This window comes from Gallus gallus, chromosome 2, assembly GCF_016699485.2.
Source record: "Gallus gallus isolate bGalGal1 chromosome 2, bGalGal1.mat.broiler.GRCg7b, whole genome shotgun sequence".
NCBI classification, from domain to species: Eukaryota; Metazoa; Chordata; class Aves; order Galliformes; family Phasianidae; genus Gallus; species Gallus gallus.
In genome coordinates, this window is record NC_052533.1 from 93,840,209 (window position 1) to 93,847,152 (window position 6,944).

Sequence of the window (6,944 nt, forward strand, 5' to 3'; positions counted from 1 at the left end):
GATTAAACAGTGGTGTTACTGGAAAGTAAGAAGAAACATCAAACTATCTATGACAAAGAATTCAGGGTGTAAGAAGTTACTGGTTTTGATTTGTATGTTACATGGGGTTAAGTTTTTTTTCTTTTTCGGGTTCAGAAATTATGTTGTGGCATATATCAAAGAAATGGTAGGCATGATCACACCTGGACCTCTGGACATACTGAGGTCTAGTCAAAGTTACTATGCAGGTATTTATGCCATATAGTTATATATATATACACCATTCTTACATACACCATGTTCTTATTAAACAAAAATTACTTATTTACTACATAGGCATATTGGGGCGCATGCTACTGTTTGGCTATAAAAATCCTCTTTGGGTCCTTCCTCATTTAGCAGGAGGAGAAAGAAATACAACACAGAGATACGTGGACAAGTGCAGACCAAATGTAGCAAAATAACTGATTCAAATTCAAGCACAGTGGTCATCATACCTTTAATGATAGAAAGCTTTCATAAACTGAACAGGATTATTCTTGTTCTGTTTATGAGATCTATAGATACTAAAATTACAGTGGTCAGTATTCAATTTTTAACAAACCAGTTAAGTTTTTTACCTATATCTGAGATAGTATTTTAACCTCAAATTGCAGAAGTACATGTTTACAAAATACTATTTTATATCAGTAGCTTTGAAATTCATATAAATTTGCTTACTAATGACTACGAAAATTAATTTGGACACATAAAAATTCAAAATTGGTTCAAGTATGTTTTAGGCAAGCTACTTAAGAATGAAAGTAGGAACACTGCATTATTTCCCCATAGTGCATATAGTTTCAATAGCTTAATAGTTAGAAAATTTTACTAGGTACTTAACTAGCTACCTAGCTGCTAAAGCAGTCTGCTCAGTTTCACAAGCATAAATAATTTATTCAGATGTAAATTCTATAAAATTATTGTTAGCTTGAGTCCTCACACACAAAATGCCCTTATTATAGAACGGGAGCAATAAGAATGAAGTAACATATAGCAAAAAGCAGTAATTCAAAATAGGAAGAGCAGTCTTCACACTGCAAAATGTATGTATGTTTTCAAGGTGGTATACTTATCACAAGAGACAAGATCTTTCCCATCATTCTGAAGATTTCTCCCTTTCGAGTAGAACTCCACCATCTCACTTGTGTATATCTTTTTTCTTTCTTTCTTTCTTTCTTTCCTTCTTTCTTTCTTTCTTTCTTTCTTTCTTTCTTTCTTTCTTTCTTTCTTTCTTTCTTTCTTTCTTTCTTTCTTTCTTTCTTTCTTTCTTTCTTTCTTTCTTTTTCCAATGAAATGTATGTCTCAAACACCTAGCTGAGTGTCTACTTCTTAGAAACAGTGCTAGTTCTGCCTATTGAAATTTATTTATTTATTTATTTTTACAGGGCTTTCTTATACAGTTGCTATGCATAGATAGGTTGCTTTCTATTTTTTGTGTCTCAGTTTCCTCATTTCCAAAATGCGAAAATGCATTAGGAGATCCTGAGAATTTTATGATGTAGAAACCCGGTTGGTCTACAGCATGTCTAGACAGAGCATTCCTCAGGCTGTATCTCAACACTACATGATTGTTAATGTATTACCCACCATGCGTCAACTGGTTAGAACATGATTTTTGCCCAGAGGGAATTCTTGGCCCCTTGGTGGAACTAGCTGAGGTAATCCTGTCCTGATTTGTTCCTGGTTCCTAGAATATACAGACTGGAATTTCTACATAGTCTGCGGTACACTGCATTTAGTCTATTTGTTTATTGACCTAATCATTCCAGTGTGATTTGGGACTGATACTTGCAGATATAGGGCGCTGCTAACAGAAGCAGCCAAGAGTCACAGCAGCTGACACAAAAAGGCTGACAAGAGCATGCCTGTGCTCAGTAGTGGTGGTAACATAGTCCCCAATGTCCATTGGAAGAACTACCCCAGCACAACAGAGACTGTGACCTGGAGCAAGCTCCCAAAGGAGCTGCAGCTTTGCGGGGCCGTGGTTGCATCCCTATACATTGGCCACTTGCTGAGATTGGGACAGGGAAAGGTGGACTCCTTGCCTGCTTGCTCTTATCTTGGATGTTTGTGGAGGATCTGTGTGTTAGAGTAAAAGAGGTGCAGGAAGATGTCACCAGGCTGTGCAGTAACAGAGTTCATGAGAAAGACTGGTGTAATGGTATGTGGAAGGGGAAAGTGCCTGCTTCATTTTGGTCATCTGATCAAGGACTTTTTCAATGCAAAAAGTGATAATGAGTAAAGGGAGAAGTAATATACATAGACATAAACCTGGTCACAAATGAGGAATAATAACAAGGACTGGAAGACTACAGTTGCTAATTGATGGATCATCAAGAAGCTGCAGGTACAGTTTTGGAGTGAGCCAACCTGCACCTTGTAACTGATAACAAGTGGAAAACAAGAGGAGCATAAGGATTTGGGATATTGAAGGGTAGGCTGTAAGACTATGCAAAACTTTTGAAGGAATGTTTTTGATGAGAGGGACAGGGAGGAACAAGGCAAGGGTAGAACGGGACCACTCATTTATAAAACATGGCCAAACAGTACTTGTATCAGACCAAGCCCTGCACGTGATTTCTCTAGTCTGTTCCATCTTCTAATTAGATCCTTTCTTAAATATCTAAATATCACTAACTACCTTGTGTATGTGACAGCCATGTCAGTATTTTTGCTCATCTGTGTGTCTCTGGGACACTCAGTTTTGCTGCTGGCTGAACATGCAAATGGGTAAGCAGCAGCCCCATCCATCAGCTCACAAGAGAAATCTGTGGCAGTCTGGGCACATAGAGTGGGGCTCCAGTGAACAGGAAGGAAGAAGTTCTGTGCCCAGAGCTGGCGGAGGTGATGGTCATTTACCATATTCCTTAAGGTCTGGATCTTCTCCAAAATCCTGCAGATATTAGAGCATGAACATTCAACAGTAATGATGGAGGTGTAGGTTGAGTCTGTCATTACTGCGGTGGAAAATGGAACCTTCTGTTTCATGCCCTGCATCACAGTTACATTTGTGTACTAGAATTAAATGGAGAGATACTTGATGATTGTTCCTGGGTATTTTTGTTTGTCAGACTGATTTCTAGTATTATTACTGCCTTCATGAGACTACCCAAATCAGTAGTCATCAGGATGATAAAAAAAAAAAAAAAAGCTGTGTAGTGTTGTTAATCAACGAGGAACCACTGCTTTAATAACTGTCATCTACTGACATAATCGAAAAGTCTAAAATAGAAAAGATAACATTTTAATTATTAGTGCTAAGAAATAATGAAACTTTTTTTTAACTGACACAACCTAGTAGGAAAGTCTATTCTAGTTTAACTAGTGCAGGTTCAGACTATGGAAGTCATTTACTCTGTGCCATTGGGAATCATTCCCTTAGTAATTGAGTGACAATAATGCAAGCTCACTTTCAGAACATGGAGCCTGCACAATTATATTAAGGTAAAGAACTTGCCAAATGAGCCAGTGTAAATTCCAAAAGCATTATTTCTCTGGATGCAACTGTTTTTCTCTGTTATTGAAACAACAAAAATGAGAACACAACATTCAGTTTTCCAGACAAAATGTAAAAATCAATAAGACATACAAGTAATCTTTAATTATTCTGAACCAGGTCCTTATGAATTCACAAACAACTTAGTTTCATTTCAACTATTTGCCAGTCTACTAACCCAGACTACAAGGCTCTTATTTGCCAGGCAGCATCTTGTACAACGCCAAGAGTAGTACTAAATTTATCTGACTGCACCATTCCTAATATTTTCTGACTTAAATTATACCATTGACTGTGTTAACTAACAGTAATTCAAAGCACATTTGATTTTTTTTTGTTCTGTCCCCCTAGATCTAGAAAATGATGTGACTAAGCTGGGGAGAAAGCTGTATTGAGTAACTTCTTTTTCCTTTATTATGCATCTCCAAATACACCACAAACCTGTTTTATTTGTATAGCCAGGATGATAGGCAAGTTTTCTGGCAGACAGCAGAGAGTGAAAATTAAAGTATAATAAAGCTAAATACAAATCTTGCTCAAGACAGCTCACTGTAGTTCTGGAACTGCAAACTATATACTTTTTTTTGATGAATTATTCTCATGGAGCTTTGAAGAATATCAAATCACTGTTGCAACATGCAGAAAAGCAATGCATTAAGCAAAACTGAAATTCAGGTGTGAAAACCACTCAACTGAAGTGCAACTGTTAATGATGCATAAATCACTTGAAAGTGTCTTTAAACTTTTTTTTTTTAAGCTTGCACTATAAATGATACAGTCAGGGAAAAAAAAAAAAAAAAAAAGGAAAATGTTATTTTTGTAAATATACTCAAAGACCACCAGAGGTCTCTATAATAAAAAGAATGTAAAAATGTAATGTTAAAATATTCTCCCTAAACCCACTAGAAACAAACAGTTAAACAAATTAAAAAAAAAAAAAAACTACTGAACAATTTAAACAGTTATAAAAACTAAAGCCATATAGAAAAGTGAAATCTTAAAGAAATCCTGCTGCCAGTGTCAACCATATTTATTAATGCCATCAAAATCAAGATATTAATCCAGATTCTCCTTCATGTTACAGCTTACTAATGTATTCATGACAAGCACACAAGAAAAGTGTGAAGAAACATGTACAACTGTCTGTTCTTCACACCAGACAATAAATTATTTCACTACAAAATAATCATTATTTTGAATTGAATTCAGATGAATGACAACCATATTAGTGATTCAGTTACTTTTTTGAAACAGACTAAGACTAGAGTTGAAGTGGTACAAACCCACTATCATAGACGCAGTTATTATGGCAAAATACTAAGGTATCAGTGAAACTTATTTCTCTAATGGAAGAAATAAACAAAGTTACTCAGGGCAAGAGTGGACAACCTGCACAGTCTGAAAATCTCAAAAGCTCTGACAAAGCAGCCTTTACTAGGCCAAGCAGCAAAATTTATCTTGCCTTTGTTGAACCTACCTATTAGATTCAAAAAGAACTATCCAGGAGTATTAAATCTTCCCATAGAGCTGGAGCCTTTGAAACCTTGTATGTAAACATGTCTTTTTAATTTCCAGTGCTTCATTGATTGCTGACCTCCTAACAGTATTCTCTGTGTTTTTTGCTTCTTATTCTTCATTCTCTCTCTCTCCTTTTTTTTTCATCCTTCCTGCTCAGTTTCCATATTTTCCAAGCCATCCCTTTTCTTGTCTAGTTATCTTTCTTACACTGAGTTCCACTGAGTTAAGTAAAATACAGTTATCTATTAATCCTTTTTTTTTTTAATGAAATGTTCAAAGTAGATATAATAAACAGAAGAAAACCTTGAATTTTCTCTAGAACACACTTATCATTACCCTATTTCTTTTGCATTTTGTGTGCTTTTCCCATGATGCCTTGTTACTTGCCTTCAGTGCAAGACCTTCAATATGCATAGCACATTTTAGGGAATAAACCTGCACTATAAATTGTGTAAGTAGAAATAGTACAGCATTGTGTATGTGGGTGTAATAAATTTAGTTACAAAGAAGAAAATACAGTGACTCCTTAAATCTCAAAATAATCTAGTTCTAGAACAGTGTAGCTGATTGCCTAAGACAAAATTTAGCACTGAATGCAAAAGTCAGAGAAAAGATATTCCATTACTTGCAGAGACGATAAACTTCAAAGATGACAAACGAGACTTAATGTTGTGCAAATAGTTTTCATCAACTCTATACCAAACTATACAAAGTGTTTTTCTCAGTGAAGCTGTGCACTGTCTGAATAAGAGAATAGGATTATACTAACTTAAAGTTATCTGGCTAGTCCCATTTTCTCCTGTATGGATTTTTTTTTATTTTTATTTTTACTTTTTGTTAAAGGACTGATGAGTTAAAATGTTTTCATTGTCTCAGTCTAGACAGCAGCTAGATTAGGATCAAGACAGATGTCAGTTCTCATCTGGTCAGGCATACGCTGTCAGTGCTTAGCTAATGCTGGTATACAAAAACTGAAATGCTGTGGAACAGAAATTCTATGTATTCTGTGAATAACTGTAGGTTTATTCATTAGATATGTTAGCAACTCATTAGTTGTCCCACTAGCTTTATGAAAAATAAAATAGGAAATAGTCTTATTAAGGTGCATAATGCTGTATTTCAGACAAACTTGGCAAGAAAATGATAAGTCTATCTGGCCAGAATCAGATAACTTGAATTTTAATGTGAGCTGTGACATATGTTCTCAGGTCTTGACCTATTTCTCTGCCAATAAAGCAATGACCCAGAAACTAGCCTATCCAAAGGGCTGGACAATTCTGCAGATCATTTGATGAGTCCAATATGCTAAACAGAAAAACCATTAGATGAAACAGAGATATTGAATACCCAGTTTGCTTTTAGGCTAGTGAAGGAGTACATGTATTTATACACTTATCTGGCTAACACACACAGGAGTCCAAGGTGAGGCAAATGGAATGTTTGCTCCTTGCTTGTAGGTCTCTCCAGTGGATAAAGTGACTTGACTAAAGTCAGAGGAACCGAATTCTCGCTGGAAACAATCTATCTTTCTCCTCCTCAAAACCTCAAACATTTGCTTGTACAGATCAGGGGAGTAACTGCAATATGGAGGAGAAAGGCAAAATCAAAAAGGAACAGATATCAGAATCCCAGAATGGCTGAGGTTGAAAGGGCCCTCTGGATCCCCCAGTTCCAGCCCCACTGCAGCAGGGCCACCCAGAGCAGGGTGCCCAGGCCCACGGCCAGGCAGCTTCTGGAGATCTCCGAGAAGGAGACCCCACAGCCTCTGGAGAATGTGTGCCAGTGCTCCGTCACCTGCGCAGCACGGAAGTGCTGCCTGCTGTTCAGAGGGAGCCTCCTGTGCAAGTTTATGCCCACGGCTCTTGTGCTGGCACTGGGCACCACTAAGAAGAGGCTGGCTGTCCTCCAT